The sequence below is a fragment of the Metopolophium dirhodum genome, chromosome 1 (assembly GCF_019925205.1).
Source record: "Metopolophium dirhodum isolate CAU chromosome 1, ASM1992520v1, whole genome shotgun sequence".
In the NCBI taxonomy this organism is placed as follows: Eukaryota; Metazoa; Arthropoda; class Insecta; order Hemiptera; family Aphididae; genus Metopolophium; species Metopolophium dirhodum.
Window position 1 is genome coordinate 145,023,110 of NC_083560.1, and position 22,688 is coordinate 145,045,797.

The 22,688-nt window shown below is 38.2% G+C and overlaps 1 protein-coding gene and 1 pseudogene across 1 annotated transcript in view; one reads left to right on the plus strand and one right to left on the minus strand.

Moving 5' to 3' along the window:
• LOC132933128 (uncharacterized) overlaps positions 1-5,985 on the plus strand; it is a 58,061-nt pseudogene extending 52,076 nt beyond the window's left edge.
• The window catches only part of LOC132935731 (uncharacterized), a 165,753-nt gene that overhangs the window by 41,100 nt on the left and 101,965 nt on the right, over positions 1-22,688 (minus strand). The gene's annotated exons all lie outside the window — the stretch shown is intronic.

Genomic DNA, 22,688 nt, shown 5'->3' on the forward strand with positions numbered 1-22,688 from the left:
ACAGGTATCTAAATGCTTTTAAATATTAAATAACGATAAACGCAAAAATTGTACAACGTTTTAATTATGAATAACGTTAAACGCAAAAATTGTATAACGTTTTGATTCTGAATAACGATAAACACAAAAGTTGAATAACGTTTAAATTTTGAATAACGATAAACTCAAAATTTGTATAACGTTTTGATTGTAAATAACGTAAAACAATATTTGTTTTTCAAATGCAAACCCTGCTTGAAACTTTAAACAATCGCAAAATGAATTTTAATTATGGAACCATTGAGATAGGTAACATTTCACCTCCCATAAAAATGATTCATTTAGAAAAAAAACATTTAAAAATGTCAGCTAGGGAAGTTATGACATTTGTTCATTGTTTTCCTCTCATGGTAGGAGATCTTATCCCTGAAAATGATGAAGTTTGGAACCTTTTTCTTTTATTAATTCAAATTATAGACATTCTTTTATCTTATACCTTTACTGATAGTGCAATTTCCCATCTTAAACAATTAATTTCTCATCATAATTCTATGTAACACTTTTCAATGACACCTTAAAAACGAAACATCACTTTATGATCCACTATCCAACAATAATAACAAATTCAGGCCCTCCTAGACATTATTGGTGTTTTCGTTATGAAGGTAAACATAAAGAATTAAAGATGTATGCAAGGTCAAAAACTTCTAGGAAAAACATTACATTAACCTTAGAAAAAAAATGCAATTAAAATTTGCTCATAGCTTAATGGTATTACCTGATAAAAAAATTATTGCAAATGATAAACATAAAATTCAAAGTAATTATACAGAAAATATAAATAACAAACTTAATTTGACTGTGATACAATATGCCTGTTATGCTGAATTAATATTAAATGGAATTGTATACAAAAAATATTATTTTTTAACAAAAAACTGATAAAATATGTTTATTTAAAATATGTGAAATTGAATTAATTAATAAACCAGATAGTAATGTTTATGTTATGGCTAATGAAATAAAGTTAAATCATATCAATTCTCATTTTGAATCTTTTAGTGTAGATTATAGCGAAGAAGTTGTAAATCGTAATTGTATTTGTAATGTAGATGAATTTAGTGGACCTCCTATAAATATAAGTAAAATGTCATCTGGTCAAAAAATGATCCGTTTAAAAGAGTTTTATTAATAACTAACACATACATTTATTGAATTTTATTTGGATAGGTATATTATTAATTGTTATTAACTAATTATGCATTTGTATTTAGGTTTATTTATCATCATGTATAACTTCTAAAATATATGCAATATTAATTTTATCTTTTTTTTCGTTAAACTATATAGATTCTGTTGTTTTTGTTTCAATTATAATTATAAACCAAAATGGCTAATAGTAATCACAATCTTAATGCACACTATGTCAATTTTTATGAAGATTCCTCTTGTAATGTATGTAATATTTTAATTTTTGTAATAAAATTCTTATTTATATTATTTTATTGTTGATACTGTTATCTGGAATAAAAATATTTTTAAAAACAGTTATTCAACAAAAATAATTTGAAAACGTATAACATTGTAAAACGTTATCCATATCTAGTTCTTATAGATTTAAAACGAGTAACAATTGATAACTTACCTACCTATTTATTTCATTGATTATGTTAACTGAAATTGGCCAGATACCTGATTTATCGAATAACATGAATGCTGCTGAAAATTATATGTTGGATTACAATTACCCATATGATGAATTACCACAACTTAAAGAACTACTTGAAAAATGGGGTTTACAGTGTGTTTATCAAACCTGTGTGGGTAAGAATTAAATTTCATACTAAATGTATTATATTATTTACAATAATATATTCTTAATAAATCTAAAAATGTTAAACTAATATGTTTTTAATGTAATGGTTATGTAGATCAATTGATAGATAATATTAAAGTTCTATCTATTATGAAAACATATCATGTCGAGAAACTAATATCAAAATTCCCTTGGGGAATAATTTTTAAATTTGAATACTAATTACAAAATGGCAAACAAATAATAGTATTGTAACTGAAAGTAATGACCATAATAGTAGTACAAATTTGGGTGAAATTGTGTTGTGCTCTTCAAGCTCACCAATTGTAGAATATTCTCACGAATCCCCAAATATCAAATATCAATTGAAAGTAGATGAAGTCTTGAACTCTACTACACAAGGTGCTCTAATATTAAGTTATTATGAGAAAAATAATAAACTGAATGATGGCATTCGATTAACGCTAGTCGACATCCTCATTGTAAGTGTACTATCTCAAAAATTACCAATGTCTGTCATCTTGGCAGAATCAACTGCCGATCAAATTGTGGTGATGTTTAAATCAGAAGTAATGGTAATTATTGAAATTGATTAACTATGATAACTCTTAAATAATTTCTTTATTGAATATGTACCTATCTAGGATGTATACTTTATGAAAATTGGAAATAATAAGAACCCAAAAGGAAAGCTATATGCAAAATATTACAATTGTATGAGAAATTTAAAAAATAATGGATTAGTCCCCACGTCAGCAGTGAAACATAAAACATATAATGACAAACACCAGAAAACCAATTTGACTGAAAGAGAATTTGGTAAATTGTATTGAATGTATCTAATTGTAGATGCTTATTGATCTGTATACAGTGAAACCTCTATATAGTGGACAGCCACGGGGAATTTAAAATTGTCCATTATAGAGAGTTGTCCACTATTGAGAAAACCTCTACTTAGTGGACATTTAGTAATTTTTTGCAAATGTCTACTAAGTAGAGAGACACTATAGGAAATTGCAGGTTATATGTACACTGTATATGAACATATACATTGGAATATTAATTTATTATTTATTATGTATAATATTATATTATAAATATGTATATGTTTATTGTATGTATGTATGTATTAAAAAATTATGTAGTATAAAAATGCTTATAAAAATGTTTAATGATTATGTAAAATTAAAAAAATCTGTAATTTTTTTTTGTGTAAATTTTTTCTGCTCTTCACAATGAATTTGTAAATTGGCTACCATTGATAATGCGATTTCATCTTCTTTATTTTTAAAATATGTTTTTAAATTATTTATTGTTTTCCAAACTTCTTCAAACGTTGGATTGTATATCGAATCGTCTTCATCTTCTTCTTCTTGTTCTTCGAGTTGTTCGGTTTCTTTTTCACTAAAATTGTCTAGATTACAATTGATTATATCTGATATGATTAATGTATTGTCTTCTGTAAGGATATTATTATCTATAGAAACATAGTCCTCAATTTCGATAATACTCGGTACAAGTTCTGAGAATAAGTCCAAATTCGCAACATTGTCATTTTCCATTACATATTCTGCTGTATCGATCGAAAAAAATCCCGACTTTTTAAAACAATTTTTGACTGTCTCTGGTTTAATATTTTTTAATGCGGATTTTATCCAAAAAATTGCATCTAAAACGTTTATAAATTTGTTTTCTACATTCTGATCAACTCTAGATAAAATATGACGAAGTAATCGTTGGCGATAATGAACTTTAAAATTTTTAATAATTCCTTGATCTAGTGGTTGGCAAATCGAAGTCGTATTTGGAGGTAGGAATATTAGTTTTATATTTTTTAAGTTTAATGTATCAGGATGTGAGCTAGCATTATCTAGAAATAAAATAATTTTTCTATTTTCCATCTCCATTTTTCTGTTAAAACACATTAGCCAATCTGTCATTAAATCTCGATTCATCCATGCCTTACGGTTAGCTTTCCAATTAACACCTAACGTTGATACATTTACACTTTTGAAACAACGTGGTTTTAGTGATTTTCCTATTATTAACGGAGTTTCAAATTCCCCAATCATATTTACACATAGTAAAACAGTTAATCGATCTTTAGCTATTTTACCTCCACGACAAATTTCGTTTTTTAAACACAATGTTTTATCAGGAAGTGCTCGAAAAAATAAACCTGTTTCATCACAATTGAATATATTTTTTGGTTCATAATCTGAAATTAATATTTTCAATTTTTCTAACCACTTTTCTACGACACTTGTATCAACAGAGTTACCTTCACCACATATATTTTTAAAAGAAATGTTATGACGTTCTCGGAATTTTTGAAGCCAACCATTTGAAGCTTTAAAACTTTCTAGAACTACCTCATTTGCAACTTCTCGTGCTTTCTCTTGGAGCAATGGTCCAGAAACAGGTAAATTATATGAACGGGCTCTACAGAACCATTCAAATGTAACTTTATCTACAAGTGCTCCATCCGATGTATTCGAAAATTTTCTCCTCATATCTTCATTGCCGTTCTCAGCGTAATATTTTTTCAAATTACACCCATCTTGTAAAATGTTATTCACCTGTATTTTTCAGTAAATGATTTTTAGATAAATTAAAACAAAATATGTATGTGCTTAAATTAAATATTTAAATTTACCTGTGACTTGCTTATGCAAAATCGTTCGGCTAAAACACGAACACTTAGATTTTCTGTTTCCTTGGTTTTAATAATATTTAATTTTTCTTCTAAGTTCAATCATTTTCTTTTATTATTATTCATTTTAACGCAGGTACGTGTTCACACAATGTGCTGCACACAACTAACGACCGAACACATAACCGAACCATTAGTAATTTTTGGAATAGGAAAACCATTAAGATAAGATAAAATATGAACGAATATAACAGATAAATATAGTATTTTTATTAAACGTTTTCGAAATGTACATGTATTGTGTCCATTTATGAGAGGTAATTTTTAATTTGGTACCAGTTTATTATGTCCACGTCCACTACTAAGAGGTTATAACTCCTATTATACGCATACATTTTTGCCGGGGAATTTAGAAGTGTCCACTATTGGGAAGGGTCCACTATTGAGAGGTGTCCATTAATAGAGGTTTCACTGTATATACTTTTTTTGTGTATTAAATATTTAATATTTTTAGTTTCTGAAATTGAAATTGATGGTATACTAGATATTCTTAAACATGGTAATAGTACATTCCCAGAATTAGAATCAATGTGGAATGCAACCATAAACTATCGTCTGAATAATATAAAATGTGCTACATCAACTGCAGATATTTTAAAAACCTGGAAACATTATTTACTCCCATATGGGCATAAACTAGTAAATAATTAACATGCTTAATGAATAAAATACATAGGTAATTTAAAATGTATCAAATTATGTTTCAGATTGATATTGATTATAACGCTTTATTTCCAATTACTAATAATATTTACCAAGATTTCAATGATAAAGCAGAAAAAATTATCAAATTGCTAGATGAAAAAGTCAAAGATACTAATTGCCGTAAAATACTAGAAAACTTAATATCAAATAATAATGAAATCGATATGAACGAAAGTAAGATATTTGAATATTTGACTAAACAATAATTGTATTTTACTTAATTGTGTAAATTATATTCATTTGTGTCTTACATATTTTTTAATAATGAGTCTTTAAAATTTTAAATTACAAATGTCAAAAATGCTGCACTATTTTATTTGTTGCATGCTATGGTTGAGCCAACGTCAAGAAAAGTGACTACAGACAGTAACGGCAAGAATAATATGGTCAAATACTCTATCAAAGATTCTCAAGATAGTTTCATGGTATTCAAAGAATCTGTAGAAGCCCAGCAGCATCATCTTGAGCAACTTCGAAACCGAGGGATTCCTATACAACCTTTCATCCTGATTGTCAGTACAATGAATGTTCAGAAAGAAATACTAGTATACTTTGACTCAATCATGTATAAAGTTCATTCAGTGCTTAGATCTATAGAAGTATGCTTTAAAATATTCCATTTATTCAATCTGGAATATCCGTCTCAATCTGCTATTGTATAATTAAATGAATTATTAAATTATAATCAATTTCATATTTCTTTTGTGTACATTCGAGATATGATATACCTTTTCCTAAATTGGTTCAAATTTTAGCTGAACTTAATCAATAAATAGTAATTATATTTTTAAAAATTAAATTAAAGAAGTAATTTTTAATACATACTATATCCATACTGTGTTTTTATTTTAATTATTATTTTCATAAAAAATTGTAATATTTTCTGTTTTACAAAAACGCTTTTCATGAATTGACAATTTTTTAATACAAGGTTTTGCTATAAATTAGTAACATTATTATTTTAACAATGGGCAATAGATATATTAGTTCAGTTATTATAATGATGAAGGCTGTAACTGGGGGGGGGGGGCAAGGGGTCTGGACCCAATATCAAAACCTATACAACAAATATAATTACAATATACATGTTTTGGACCCCCAAAAAAAAAAAAATTTCTGGATACGGCCTTGCCACCTTGGTAATGTTGATAAGATAATTGTCAATTTAGTGCTGATAAATTATACCTATTTAATTAATAATATCAAGTATCAATTTAACAATATATTTGTCAATAATACAATGCTGATATATTTCATTTAACAATAGAAAATGGAAAAATTAGTAATATTTATTTTTACGCTGATAAGATAATTGTCGATGTAATGATGAAAAATAAATCTAATTAACAGTTTCAACAATCAGTTTAATAATATATTTGTCAATAATACAATGCTATATTATTAATATTATTTTCTCATTAACAATTTTATACTGGTTGGGTTGACAATAATCTTATTAGCTGTATATCAACAAGATTATTGTCAACCCAACATAGTTTTTTGTCAATATGATCGTGGTTTTATTTTCAGTGTATAGGTTACTTTGACGAATAAGTTAAAATATGAACTTCTTAGTTCAAACACGTTTTTAAATTGCAATAAGTTCTTTGTATTATATTTTCTAGATTTTTTGGGTGGCATAACATTTTTTTATCGACATTTCAGAAAAAAATCAGAGACCTTCTCTATGACGAGGTACAATCGAGACTCGACACTACAACAGAGCAATGTTTTTCGTTCTAAACAAGGAGACTAAGTTTTTAAATTTTAATTTAAATTGGTAATATGGTTTTATGTTTAAAAAGGTGGGTAAGTGGATGTCGCTCTGCTGTACAGTAGGTTACAAGTGGGTCACTGTAATAGATGGTGTTAAATTTGAGCAGTCAGCCTATGATATTACCAAGTCTATGTATTTGATGATATTATTGTGAATAAAGTAATTTATATACGACCTATTTACGTGGAGCCTTGTTTTCAATTTTCAATCCTTAGGTATAAAAGTTGAACATTTTATAAATTTTTAACTACAAAATAATTATTAAATTTTAAATTTTAAATTTGATACATTTTGTCAAAATTTGAACTTAAAATGCTTAAAAAAAAAAATTGTGCCTATGTATTTTTAATATTTTTCAACTGCTATTAGAACGATATATCAGGAGCCTTATGTTAAATTCTCACGCTTTTTTACCCAACAAATAATTTTAAAAGTAAATGGGAACTATGTATTAGGCTAGAATTATACACTCTTTGTAAGGGTGACCAACCAATACACCGCCGAACGGGATCTAGTTTGTGTGAAATTTCACGGTTGTCTAACTCGCAAAATACATTAGGAAATTGTAAAATTAAATTTGTAACATTAGACACGCCCATTTGGAATCGATTGTCAAAAACCAATTCTTGGTTGTACTATGCACAACCACACACATGTACGATTACCTGTTTAGAACCTCTGCAAAGCTATACCGTGGAGATCTCGGGCGTGGGTAGGTTGACCACCTCATTGTCAAGTGAAATTTTTACGGAAAATTCTGTACTCGTACCGTTAAATAAAAACATTAGAAATGTACAAGCAGACGTAATCCCAGAATATCCAAAAGTCAGTGTAATTTCTCTGTTAGCAGACATTCTACCATCTGTATTACCCCAAAATTTTTCAAACTTAAACCAAATAAAAAATTTAAACTCTTTAGCACATAAGGCAATCTAAATAAATAACCTCCAACGTAAGTCATTGGAACCTCTATTTATATTTAAAGTTGAATTTCACTTTACAGTTATGTACATATCCATATTATTCATAACTCTAACCATAAGTATAGTTGTTGTTAAGTTTAAGAACCAGGTCATAAAAATGTATAGTCCAGAGGTAGCGGATAATATTCCAAGCAATGAACAAGTTAACCCTTAAGTTTGTATAAAAAAAAAAAAAATTTGTATTGCCTTAAGTGTAGAATAAATTAAGTAAGTTTAAGCATTATTGACACCATGTGGCGGTATTGTAACTAGGTGTACCCGTAGTGTAAGAAATTTATGGAGTAGTAATTAAGGTCGCAGGGACTGCTCCAGTTTAACACTGGGGGTATGTTGTATATGCATGCACGCGTAAGAATGTATGAATGGATGTATGTATGTATGTATGTATGTATTTATATATGTATGTAATACATATATAAGGATAAATGTGTTGACTCGGGATAAGACGAGTGTGTGACCGATTCGGTTCTCACAATGGTCTACGTGACCGAAAGGGCTGGGTCAGCACATTCTTAGAGGACGGACCGTTGCGGCGGGCCTCGCCCGGCGGACGGCAGTCGTGTAAGGTCGAAAGAGTGAGTAACACCCGTGTTACTGGTCAGAGCATCTTTTATAGTTTATTACTGTCACAAAATAAATTATGACAATTTTTCCCTTTTAGAGATCCCACCGCTGCCACCAATGAAGTGTGATCCACCGCTGAATGACGTTAAACCGTAGGTATTGGTGTTAAATAAGTAACACGTAGATTACGTATACTAAGATTACCAATTTATTAAATTAGACACTTGTTGTAATAATGTATATAATGCTTTTATAAGTTGATATTAATACTAAATATTTCAATTGAATACAGAAGAATCAATGTATATATAATTAATGCAATGAATCTATATAAATACTGACACTGAGAGAGGTTCTGATTAAAACTATATGAGACTCTGTAATAAACTATAAAAGATGCTCTGACCAGTAACACGGGTGTTACTCACTCTTTTGACCTTACACGACTGCCGTCCGCCGGGCGAGGCCCGCCGCAACGGTCCGTCCAGGCCTCTAAGAATGTGCTGACCCAGCCCTTTCGGTCACGTAGACCATCGTGAGAACCGAATCGGTCACACACTTGTCTTACCCCAAGTCAACACATTTATCCCTATATATGTATTACATACATACATATATACATACATACATACATACATACATACATACATACATACATACATACATACATACATACATACATCCATGCATACATACATACGCGTGCATGCCTATACAACACGTTTAAAAAAAATACTCTACCCGAATCTGCAAAAAAAAACTGGGGTTGCCATTAAAAAAAATGTAAGTTGTATTGCGCATGCGCGTACCGAATGAGCTAAGAATTTGAAACTGGTATGAAAATTTGTATTTAAGTGCTCCCTATCACCTCCCGAAAACCCCAATTCAATGCAAGGTCACCCATCTGAGATATTCAGTGGTATCTAATATCGTGATCACACTGTATATATATTTATTATTTATTAATAGGTAACTACAATATTAAAATTATTTTCCTCGAATCGCCTTTTCCGCCGACTTTTGTACGTCTTACGTGACACGGTCCCCCGTCCCGCCATCCCGTTACCGGCACGGTGGGAGAGTCGACCCGGTCGCGCTGCTTGCATCCCGTAGTGGTGTTTGGAGATAAGATAGACTGGTTGCTATAGTGCTTTGTAGCAAAGTTATTGCTATAGTATTATACATTTTAATTATATAATTATTATTATACTATAATGTATAATAAGATTCAATATCCAATATTCATAGTACTACCGGGGCCCCTAAACACATATACGGCAAGGGACCCCGGACGCGTTCGTGTTGTATCAGGCTGACACTGATTGTGGGTGTTTTAAATTTTTAAAACTGACTAACTCAATTATTGGTGAAATCGTTAAGATTTATAGTTGATATATACGCTGAAATGGGTACCTTTCAGGGGCGTAGTCAGTATAGGTAGGCCTGGTTTTACACGGTTTTACAGCAGTATGATATTATTATAACACTAATAATTTTATTTGGCTACATCACGACGGCGACGCCATCAAAATATTATTAGGAGTTAGGACCACGGTCTTAGATTATTAGGTCTGGCAACTAATCCCCGGTTATGAAGCTATTATTGTCGGGTCCCGCTCTGGTGGCGCCATCTACCGGCCAAGTAGGTACCATAATATTATTATTTCGATGAATGATTGATGAATTAAAAAACTTATTTAAGACCATGAGTTTAATGATCCATTGAATATTATCGGCATTGTTTTGCTCATAGTAATAATCTATGAATCTATTACTGTAAAATACCTCTAAAATATACAGACCCACGTTGGCACATTGTCCTTCTAAAGGTCTAAAGACAACGCTATGTACTATAACTATTCATTTAGTTTTATTTGAATACTTTTTCCTGCTAAATAGTAACAATACCTTCAGGGATCCAGAATGATAATGATTTGAAATAAAATGGTAGTCAAATTAAGACAGTAAATGCAATGTTATTTATAAGAAAAGAATAAATGTATAATATCGTCGTTTGTCGTGCAGAATATGGCTGAGTGTGGAGTGAAGTAGCTCTTGTTGTTAACGGCTCTGGTCCAGGCACATCTAATTATGCTGTGCTCCTGGCGTCTCTATATACGATGTCGGCTCCTTTGATCTGGTTGGCGCGTGGACCTAGCTGTCCTTGAAGTTGTTTTTCTCAAAGTGAATGAAACTCTGCCTCGTAATAGCAATTCTGTTGTTCCCGCTCAGTTTGATAAGTTGTAAAGTGGTTTGCCGAAATGTTCCTTATATGGAATATTCGTAACTACGAGATCATAACATCTGAGAAACGCTTCTGCCCTGAGTAACAATTATAAACTAACACGTGAATCGATTACCTACATATATTATATATTAGTACGTGAAGCTATTCCTTTACACCTCCCTGCCAAAAAAAAGGTTATTAATCTGCAAAGGCTAAGAATCTTTAACAATATTATTTAATTTACAATAGTTGATTTTACAATTTTGACATACATTATAGATTGGATTACATTACATCAATATATATTTTACATTTGATTATAATTTTGTTATGACAGTTTACAATTTTGTTATATATCTTATGACATTTTTTATAATGTCATTTACAATATTTTACTTACATTCTGTTTATTTAAATAATAATATTAATAATATTAATAATAATAATAATATTTACTCAACACGTTCGACGCCACGTGTCACATATGTGTGACATGGGGTCTGTTTAAAAAACCTATGTCATACAAATGTGACACTTGGTATATAATTTTCAATTATTTATCGTTGGCTTTGGTTTCTTCGAACAAATATCACAGCATAATGGTTTTATTAAGCGCTTCCTACGCCATCTAACGATGTACGCTGTTTTTTGTTAGCGTCAAGAGAAAGCGAGATAATCGAAATTAATGTTACGTGATTATCTTTTCTTTTTTTTTTCCTTTATTATTAAAAGAAAATATATACAATCTGTATTAACTATACAATGATTAATATGGTTGATGATTTTTATACAAAACTGGACGGCTTGATGGAAGGGAGTGTCCAAGCGACACTACTTCAATTCTAGACTTTTAGGTTTTTTTTTTTTTTTTTTATTTTTTTATTGGTTGAGGAGGTCCCTGGGCCAATTTCGCTTTAGGCGACGTGGAGGGTTATCGGGGAGAGAGATGGATGAGAGATTGGAAATGAGCAGATTAGGGTGGTTGACTGTGTTATTGTGAAATAATTTATAGTAGTGGGAGGCTAGGGTGCTTATGTATGAGATTTTGAGGTCTGAGTGGAGTGTGAGGTTGCTGACGTACCAGGGTGCGTTTGAGAGGAGACAAAGACAAATTGATTGGAAAGATTGGAATTTTTGGATGTTGGATTTTTTGGAGGTACCCCATAGCTGTATTCCGTAAGTCATTGAAGGGCGGAGAATTTGTTTATAGATTAGGAGTTTTGTGTTGAGAGGGAGATTTGATTTGAGAAGGTGTTTCATTTGGTGGAGTTTAAAGTTGAGTGATTTCCTTTTTGTTTTTATGTGAACTGCCCAAGTGAGTTTACTGTCGAGGTGGACTCCGAGGTAACGGGTAGATTGTGCTTTGGGAATCGTGTCGTTGTTTTAGGGTAATGGGGGGGGGGGGGACTATGGTCTGGACGTAGAGTAAAGATTATGTGGGTAGATTCGTTTGGGTTTATTTTGATTCTCCACAAGTTGAACCAGTTTTGTAGTTCATTGAGATGGGATTGTAGATTATCTGATGCAATGGTTAGATCAACATTAGTTGATATTATGCCTGTGTCATCTGCGAAGGTGGCAAGAGTGGTGTTCTCGAAGTGAGGAATGTCGGAGGTAAATATATTGTAAAGAGTAGGTGCAAGAATACTTCCCTGGGGAACGCCTGCTTTTATATAACGGATTTGTGAGAGTTCGTCCTCACAGCGAACGACGAAGGACCGGTTATGAAGGAAAGATTTTATGGTTAAAAACAGGGGGGCTGGTAGAAATCGTATTTTATATACTAGGCCTTCGCGCCAAACGCGGTCGAACGCCTGAGCTACGTCGAGAAAGACGCCAGTGGAATACTGTTCGTTTTCAAGAGTTTGTGCAATTATGTCGATTTTTCTGTGGACTTGATGGAGTGACGAATGTTTATTTTTGAAACCGAATTGAGTGTGTGGGGTTATATTATGGCTTGCTAATATAGGGTTTAATCGCTTTTGTATAATCTTTTCTAGAAGTTTTGAGAATGAAGGTAAGAAGCTGATTAGGACGATATGAAGAGGGCAGGTCAGGAGGTTTATCAGGTTTTGGAATTAGAATAATTATGGAGTGTTTCCAAGAATGAGGAATGTGGGAGAGACGAAGAATTGAGTTGAAGATGAAGGTTAAGAGAAGAAAGGCTTTCTTAGGCAAATGTTTTATAATTCGATTTGTTATGAGGTCGTGACCTGGAGATTTTTTGTTTCATAATTTGATGATAATAAATTGAATTTCGCTAGGGGAGGTATGTTTTGAGGCAATTGGTTAGAGATTTTTCAATTAAGGATGTATGATTGATGTTGTTAACGTCGGGGTGAGGAGAGAAATTATTTTCTAAAAGAGAGGCAAACAAGTTTGATTTTTCTAGGTTGGTCTTAGCGAAGGATCTGTCAGGATATCCAATTGGTGGTATTAAATTTTTTTTATTTAGGATTTTTTTAGTAGCATTCCAAATAGAATTGTTTGAGTTAGATAGAGAGTGTAAATATCGTTGGTATGTTTCTGTGTTGTGAATACGTAGAAGGTTTTTAAGGGAGCACGCAATGTTGTTATAGCGACTTTTGTCACTGGGGAGGTGGGTATGGTGCCATCGGTTTCTAGCTCGGCGTTTTTTAACAAGCAGAAGAGGTGTTCGGGGACAAAATTTGTATTGCGATTTGTGGGCAAGGAAGTTGATGAGTCGTGGGTGGCGTTTTTTATTAACGTGGTGAGGGTCGAGACAGCAGAGTCTATCTCTTCGGTGGATTTTAAAGAAATGTTTAAAGATATATTGTTTTCAACGATGCGGGAGAATTTTTTCCAATTGGTTATCCCTGGGGTGAGAGTGGGGAATTTTTTCAGTGAGACCAGTTGATTATTTAAAATGAATAGGATAGGAGTGTGATCAGACGAGAGGTCTGCGAGGTTGGTAATATTATAGTTTATGTTATTAGGAAGAGTATGAATGAAAAAGTCAAGAATGTCCGGGACTCTGTTGGAATGTGATGGCCAATATGTAGGGTCAGGAGGAGATAAGTATTTTAGTTTGTTAGCAAGTAGAGATCTGTGTAGTGAATGGCCTCTAGTGTTGGATACTCTAGAACCCCATAAATTATGTTTGGAATTGAAGTCACCTCCGGATAAAAATGTGTTACCGAGGGATTCGAAGTAATGAGTGAAGTCATTGTCGGTTATTTTATTAGCGTTTCCCGGTGGACAGTATACAGAAGAGATTGTAATGGGTACATGGTTTAATGAAATTGCTATATTTGTAGCTTGAATGGATGTAGTTTGGAATTGTGGAAGTACAGCGTGACTAATGTTAGTTTTTATTATTAGTGCAGAACCAGCATGCGCAGTACCATCAGGGTGATCGCAGTGGTATGTTGAGTAACAGGGCATTTGAAAATTTGAGTGAGTGGTGAGGTGGGATTCACTTATTAGGAGTATATCTATGTTATTTACAGTAAGAAATGCTTTTAATTCATTTTTTTGTTGCAAGAGGCCGTTTGCATTCCAAAGAAGGATGGATATCGGGTGGAGAATAGTTTCGTGATTATTTATCATCTTTGGAAACTATAAGTTTATTGATAACAGTGGTTAGTAGAGAGATTAGTGGACAGATTAGATTTTTTAGTTCTTCGAGAAAAGATGAAAGTTTGAGGGATATGTCTGGATTTGGGGGAGTGAGATTGGTTGGATTGTTTTCGTTATCGGTAGTGACTTGGGCGTATGTTTTGGGGAAATTTGAGGCTGAAATTGAAGTAGCGTTTACAGATGTTGGGTGAACATGAATTGATTGAGGGTTAAAGTTTTTTTTTGATTGTAGAGTAGATTGAAATTCCTTATGGACTGGACATCATCGGTAGTTCGCAGGGTGATCACCACTGTAGAGAGCACATTTTGCTGGAAGACTCTGGGATTTTTGGCATGAGGTGGACAGGTGGTTGGCTCCGCAGCGAACGCATTTTGGGGGATGGTTGCAATACGATTTGGTGTGTCCAAACGCTTGACAACGGAGACATTGTATTGATAATTTGTTCGCACGAAGTTCTTCTATTTTTTTTTTTGGTGTGGTACAAAAAACTGATCGAAAATATGTCTTTGTTGTTGATGGCTGGCTCCAGGTCAATAAAAAAAGAGCGGGAGAGGAAGTTTAGTATTTCGTTGGAAAATATTGGTAATATTTCTGGTTTGATGACCGTGAGCAAGTAATTCATTTTTAATTTCTTCTATTGGTGTAGTGTGGTGGAGATTTCTCAGTATTACACGATACGCCCTATCTTAATTCAGTTGATATGTATGGAAGTCTGCTTTTGAGTCTTGCAGAAATTTAATAACTGAGCGGTAAGAGTCTGCTGAAGTGGTGGAGAGTTTTATGCCATTGGTTGAACTTTTGCAAGAGAAGTGTTCACCTTTGGTTAACTTTTGGATGGAGTTACAGAAAGCATTGAAATCGTTAACTACGCGAATGGAAATAGGCGGAGGTGGCTTGATGACAGGTGTGGTTGTTTCGGGTTCTGAATCAATCTCGATTAAATTGTTGTCGTTTTGTTTTTCCGAGGGCTTGGAGTAATTTGAAAATAAAGAGAAACGATTTGATGAATTAAATGTTTTACTTTGTTGAGTGGGAGAATTTGGTGACAGCGAAGTTTACCGTTTTTATTGTTTTTATTTTTTGTTATAGTGAACCCGTCGGTTTGGTCGGGAGTTTGTTGAGAAGTTTCATAATTATTTGACACACTCTGTAGACGATATTTTGGTATTACCAAAGGTGGAACGGTTTTAGATTGTTGATTAACTGGCATGGTATACGACGACTGTACGTAATGTCGGGATCGAGGAAGGTCCACCTTGTCGTGGTGATCCCACTCGGCCGTCCTTCGGGTCGGTCGCTAAGATACCTTCAAATCGGGTCCGTTAAACCAGTTGTGGCGGGCCCCAGGCGTCGCGTGAGCTGTTACGTGGCGTCAAGTCGTGCGCTCGCGAGAGGCGAGCCTATACCTCGGGCTGGGAGCAACCCGCGAAAGAAGCCAGTCGTCCTGCAGTGTTGTTCGGCTGGCAGGCGTCACGGGCGTAACCTGGCCTCAGGGTCTGAGGGCCGTCGCGGACGAGTGTACTGGAGACAACCCTTAACTGGGGGAGTGCTTGGGGACCTTTACCAGTTCTCGGGTGCTCATGCCGGGTCGTGGGCTTAACCGCCTGTGGCCTGGCGCGGAAAGAACTTCCGGAGGTTGGCAACTCCGGTCGTAGGTGCCAGGATTAGGACGATACGGACAGACCCTGACCAGGCCGATCCATGGAACCCAACTCACGGTGAGCCTGACGTGAGCGGGAGGGAGCAGGGCTCTGCCTGGCGGTAGGCATAAAACGTAGGGAAGGACACCCGCAAAACCGATATGATGAATGCGATTAAAACTAACAGTACCCCATGTGATAATCCGGTTTCGCCGGCAAATTCACCTCCCGCGGGAGCACTGGCCCATGGATTTTGGGGGGGCCAAGTCGCTATTCATCATCGGCCAGAGCCGAGCAGCCTGGCTGACGTGCCTACGGGTGAAATTTCTGACTTTCTGACAATTGACAATAATTCTGACCATAACACTGACTCACCCGCGGGTGTAGGAAAATCCGAATTGACGTCCGGGGTAGCCTTCTTGGACACTGCTGGCTATGACCTCGTTGAATACTCGACACTCAGGCTCAGGGGCGGCGCCCAGAGCCCTGAGGCATTTGAAACCCCAAGTGCAAGCGGACCGGGTCGGAAAAGAAAGACACAGGCAGATGTAAGCCCATTCACGATCAGAGAAAGGTTCGATACGTGCTTTTCTAACATTGATACGAACATCCTCGAGTGTCGAGCCGTCATCGAGGAAATGACGCGAATTACCAAGGTAGGTAAAACCTGGAAGGACCAGATTTCGCACTTTCTAGATGAGATCATGATCTCATCCAGAAAGGTGGCGATGGAAAGTGCTGACGCGGTAGGTCAAATCTCAGCGAGGAAGGAGGACTTACGCGAAGCTCATTTGACCAACAGTGACCTATACACCGACATAGGTGCTCTAAGGGAAAAAATCCGCTCCCTAGAAAAGGCTTTACAAGAACAAGTGCTAAAGTCCTCCCAGGAACCTGCAGGTATTCCAACACCTGATTTTATGGTGGTTGATGAAAACACGATACAGGTCATTGAGGACGACACCCCTAAGCCTAGCACCTCATATGCAGGCAAGGTCAGAACTAAAACAACAACAAAAGTAAAGTCTAAGAAAACAGAGTCAGGTCTAGGTTCAAGGGATCCTTTCCCTCCGTTAGCCCCTACTGACACGAGGAGTACCCCAAAGGCGGCTAAGCCAGGGTCGGTACCACCCGTACGAGAACCCAGGGTTATACCCACGAGCAAAATGAAAATCGAAAAAGCAAATAAGAAAGCAAGGGCAGCCCCAGTTGGTCCGAGGTTCGAGCTGGCCGGGGAACAAGCGAATTGGGCCGAGATCAGGAAGTTGATCGAGCAAAAACTCAACTGCCCTAAGGTTCGAATTACCAAAAATGAATCGGGCATTATCCTATTCCCCGAGGACCAGGACACTCTAGCCGCGTTGCGCAGGACTAAGAACCTCGCTGAAAGGCAGCCCCCTCTCCCGAGACTAATCATCTCGGGGGTGGATCGGCTTCTGGAAGGTGATATTCTTCCCTGGAATCTGGTCAACCAGAACCGTGAAAATCTCGGCTTAGCAAGCCCTGATGCACCGAAAATAAGGCTATTTAAAACAGGCCCGTGTGACAGGGTAACGGTCAACTGGGTGATCGAAGCCCATCCAGAATTGCTTGGGAAACTCCAGAACAGAGATGCATACCTGGGTTTCTCTAAAGCTGCAAATGTCACATTAGCAAAAAATCAGCCGCCGCTATAATTGCTCTCTCGGACCAGTTCCAATGTATTGTATTAAACCAGTTCACCTCTGACTTCTCGACCGCGGTTAAAGTCACTTACGGCAATAGGCCTTCTGACCACGTTGTACTGATGTCTTCGTACTTTAAGTACAACGTGCCCACAATCGTACATCTCGAGCGACATGAACAAGTACTTACAGCCGTTCCTCGGGCTCTAATTGCCGCGGACACAAATGGTCATTCTCCGCGTTGGCACTCGGCCACCAGAAACCGCCATGGTAGATTAACCGAGCAACTGATTGAGAAATATAATCTGAAAATACATAATTCTGCGAATCAGCCCAACACGTTCTGTTGGTCAGGTGGCTGCACATCCAACATTGACGTAACATTAACGACCGAAAACATCGGCAACATGGTGAGGGACTGGGTGGTCAGAGATCTTACCGACAGTGACCATAGGGTGATTAGTTACTGCATCTCGGTAGCCAAAAACGTCAAACCCGTGTCACACGAAAAACGATATATCCTTAAAACGGCCGACTGGGATAAATTCAGAACCGCTCTTCTGGGGGAGATTGGCGGCATATCTGAATCCTCGATCTAGTCCTCGGCCGTAGGAATCAGCAGGGCTTTGACCACAGCTGCAGACTTGGCAATCCAACGCAGAAAACCCGGTAGATCCGGCGGTAGAAATATCTGGTGGTCCCCAATCCTCTCGACGCTTCGTCAGACACTTGTTAGGAAAAGACGCGAGGGTCTTAGGGAAAGCAATAGACAGCAATACAACATACTCCGCAATGGATTCCTGAAGGAAATCAGGAATCACAAGCTCCTTGCTTGGAAGTGTTTCTCGGAAGTTCTGAACTCCAATCCTTGGGGCAAAGCCTTCAAATGGGCAAAAGGCAGCTACTCTATGAGCTCTATCCCTAACGTAATGACCAAACCGGATGGTTCTCTTACCTCGGATTGCAGGGAGACAGCCGAACTCCTACTGGATACATTCGTTCCCGCTGATCCTGCCCAAGGTGTCTTGGTGTCCCATGGTCCGTTACCGCTTAAAACCGTACCCAGCCCGGAGACTATAAAGTCTGCAATATGGTGGATGAGGACAAATGGTGCCCCCGGTGCAGACGGCATAACGGCGGGCATTCTCAGGAAAGCCTGGCCGGTCATAAGAGACATCATTTCCAACCTCTTCGGGAGATGCCTCCAAGACGGAGCTTTCCCTGAATGTTGGAAAATTGCAAAGCTAATCGTGATCCCGAAACCGGGTAAGACTGACATGTCGAGCGTAAAGTCCTTTCGGCCCATCAGCCTCCTTCCCGTGTTGGGCAAGGCTCTAGAGATGCTCATAATCGCTGATATAAACAGTGAAACTAGTCTGGACTCATTCCCGGAGCAGCACGGGTTCACAGCGGGAAGATCCACTGTCAGCGCCATCAGGAGCGTCTACGACAAAGTCGATGCGTCCAAATCTAGGCACGTCTTTGGAACGTTCCTAGATATTACGGGCGCATTCGACAATGTTAAGTGGTCTCCACTTATAACACAAATGGACAACTTGGGCGCTACTCTGGGCACCACGAGAATTGTTAACTCGTACCTGAACAATAGATGGGCCGATTAAGGCTTTGAAGGTATCCACTACCATAAAAAGCTTGCCCGAGGATGCCCCCAGGGGTCGCAACTGGGCCCGACCCTCTGGAAAGTGGCCATGACGCCGATATATAATCTTCTCCCAGAAACACAAGTGGCAAAAATAATAGCATACGCAGATGACATTTTGCTAATGAACGGCGCAGCGAGACCGAAAACGACATTCACCCGTATTGTAAAGAACCTAGACATACTTATAGACTGGGCCTGCAAGTTCGAGCTAGAGTTCTCGGCTGGTAAGAGTCAACTATTGTCCTTGAAAGGCGGACTTAAACCCGGGTATAGCATCAACTTTGGCTCGGATATAGATGCTCCCAGCATATACTCAACAGCCACTGCTAATTACCTAGGAGTGTGCCTCGATCCCCGAAGGAGTTACTGGGACCACATAAATATGATAAGTAAAAAGTCGAAGAACATGTATGGCCGCCTAAGAAGACTCCGTTCTGCGAACTGGGGCATGGGCCACCTAGCCGCCAGGACCATTTATAGAGGCGTGTTCCTCCCCCGCGTAACCTATACCGCGGAAGTTTGGTCGTCAGGCACCAAATTGGTTAAAAGCCAGAAAAGTCTTCTCAGTGCGCAAAGAGCTCCGCTACTAGCGATGACAGGTGCGTACAACACAGCATCCACAAACTGCCTCCCTGCAGTTAAAGGCACACTGCCACTAGACCTTGAGGTGAGGCTTTATGCCTTTAAACGAAGCCTACAAGAACAGGTGATAACGCCTGAAGCCTTTGCCACAGCAGAAGATGAACTTCTGGACGAGTGGCAACTTCGTTATGACACCACGCAAAAAGGCAACTGGTCAAAGAAAATGATCCCATCGGTTAGGTTGAGGTACCACCTCCCGATACAATTGGATCATTATACAACCCAGTTTTTGACAGGCCATGGCGATTTCCGGGCCAAGCTCCACTCGTTTAAACTCGTGCCGGACCCGATCTGCAAGTGCGATCGTAATCCGGAGTCAGCAAATCACGTCCTGAGGTTCTGCCCGAGGACAAAGAGAGCCAGAACTAGGTTAAAAAGGGCACTCAGTGACGAAGGCGTTTCCTGGCCACCCGCAGATGGAGCCTTCCTGACAAACAAGGCGACTTACGAAGCGCTGGTTCGGTTTGCATAGGAAGCACTCACTAATCGCACGGACCGATAGGAAGTAAAAGCAAACGGTAAAACATAAATGAAGAACTCAGCAAACTGACCGAACACTTAGGTCTGAAGACCTTATGGGTCAGGACGCGCCACCGTCAAAGACGGATGGCAGTGCACTCGGGGTGTCTCGAATGAGTGCGCAAGGGCGTGATTGGCAGAAGCGGTGAGACACGCTCGAGTGCGTCCTGACCCGGGGCGCACTCATACGTCAGGGACGAGGTGATCGGCCCTGCTGCGGGCGGCCGTCCAGAATTCCGCAGCAGTATTCCCTGCTTGTCGTAAGAGGCGACTTAAAGGGAAGGCCATGTTGGGGCCGGCGCCCGGGGCACGGACGCACCGAAACCCTCGAGGACTAGGGCGATGAGAGGTTCGGACCGTGACCTCACGCAGAGCGGGTCGGTCACTCGGCTTAACCGCCCGGTGACGCCTCTGGGAGGCGCAGCACAGGCCCACCGTTATCCCGGGGTACACGGCCGGAATAACGGGAGGGCTATAAGCTGAGGCTTGTCGCCGACGAAGCTTCGTCCGAGCATCACACCATTGATGTGCTTTACCTAACGGGGAGCGATAATGGTACTTCGGGATGTGATGGAGCCCCTCGGCGTTGAGAGATTGACGCCGAGCCCTCACACGTCAGTCGCGGTGGACACTGCCCCGGCCGACGGCGGTTTGGTTTCGAAGTGGCAGTTTGCAGGAGCGAACTATGTGGAAAAAGACCGTAACCTTGGTCAGGGGGAAAGTTGCCGAGTGACGGTACCGGGCGGACCCGTACGGTGACAGCCGGCCGGGAATGCACGGGTCCTCCTTAGCGCCTACCCAGCTTATCGTTGGGGCTATATGCAGTGAAGGTTGTCCGTGACCATAAACGGAAAGCAACGAGGATAGATTGTGGTCTCACCAGGATGGCAAAAGGCACCTGTATGCCCTAGCCGCATGGTACGAGCCCGCCGGAGATGCCCTCCGTGCGTGCTCGGTGCTCGTGGTCCTTAGACGACGTACGGCTTGCGGACGGCGGGGTAAAACCGTCGCACGTCGGTCGTGTACCTCCGCGGCTCTTGACTAGCACCTAGTGCTAACATAAGGTCCGCGGTTGTAGCCGAGAGGCATCAAATCCGGGAGATTCGTGTACGTAATGTCGCTAGATAACGGAGAAGCCCGATAAGGCTGACCGTGCGAGACTGCGGCCGCCCGACAGCCGGCCGTACTAGTTTGGTAGAACTGTGATGATAATTAGGTTTTATATAATTAAATTTGTTACCGAATAAGAGCTGGAGGCGCTCCTTTTTGAAAGCTTAGTATTTGGGTTGGAAGATCAGAAGAATGACGCTTTGTTGAATACGTGGAATGTTTTAAAAAAAAAAAAAAAACGGACTATAACGTAGTAATTTAATACGAGTAGAAGGAAAAATGGCGAGTCACAATGTTTCATTATCAACGGTCGTGACCGAACTGACGTGATTATCTTATAATCTTTTTCTCTCTACATTGCTTATTATATTTATTTTTCACTTGGTATCACTGTTCCAAACACGTGAAAATCGTTATCAAGGTGATACGATACATTTCTAATAACTTTATATCGTGTAACGTCACAGAAGTTTTAGACCTCTTAATATTATCATAAACCATCAGGCCCACCTATTCCCCACACTGAATTATCAGTAGGTAACACATAAATTATCCGTACGACCATTACGTCGAAAACATTATTATTTTTATTATACTGCGCGTTGCGATTTAAGCGAACAACAAGTAATGTTATATAATCACTGTCCCCCAACCAGAGCAAGAGTGCGATGGGAAGACCACTGCGGCGGTTCGGGATCTTATACTGGGTCAAGTTGTGGCCAGAAAAGTGAAGCCCAAGTGCCAGATGGTCACAACCAAGGCTGGGAAAGTTATCTTGAAGCCCGTCAACAGGGAGACGGCGGATGCGTTGAAACACCTGTCTAGGTGCTCTACTTTGGTAAAGGAGGACACCCTCAGATGGCCGCGGGTTATGGTGCGTGGCGTCGCCTCCGATGCTAACATGGAAACAGCGCAAAAGGACATCCTCAGCCAGAACGAGGAACTGGACATTCCGGCAGATACCAAGAAAAATGTGCTAAATCCGGTATTTAAAAGCGGCCCCAGAGACAGGGACGTGACCAACTGGGTCATGGAGGTTAACCCAAAATATTATAGCAAATTCGAGGATACCACGGTATATCTAG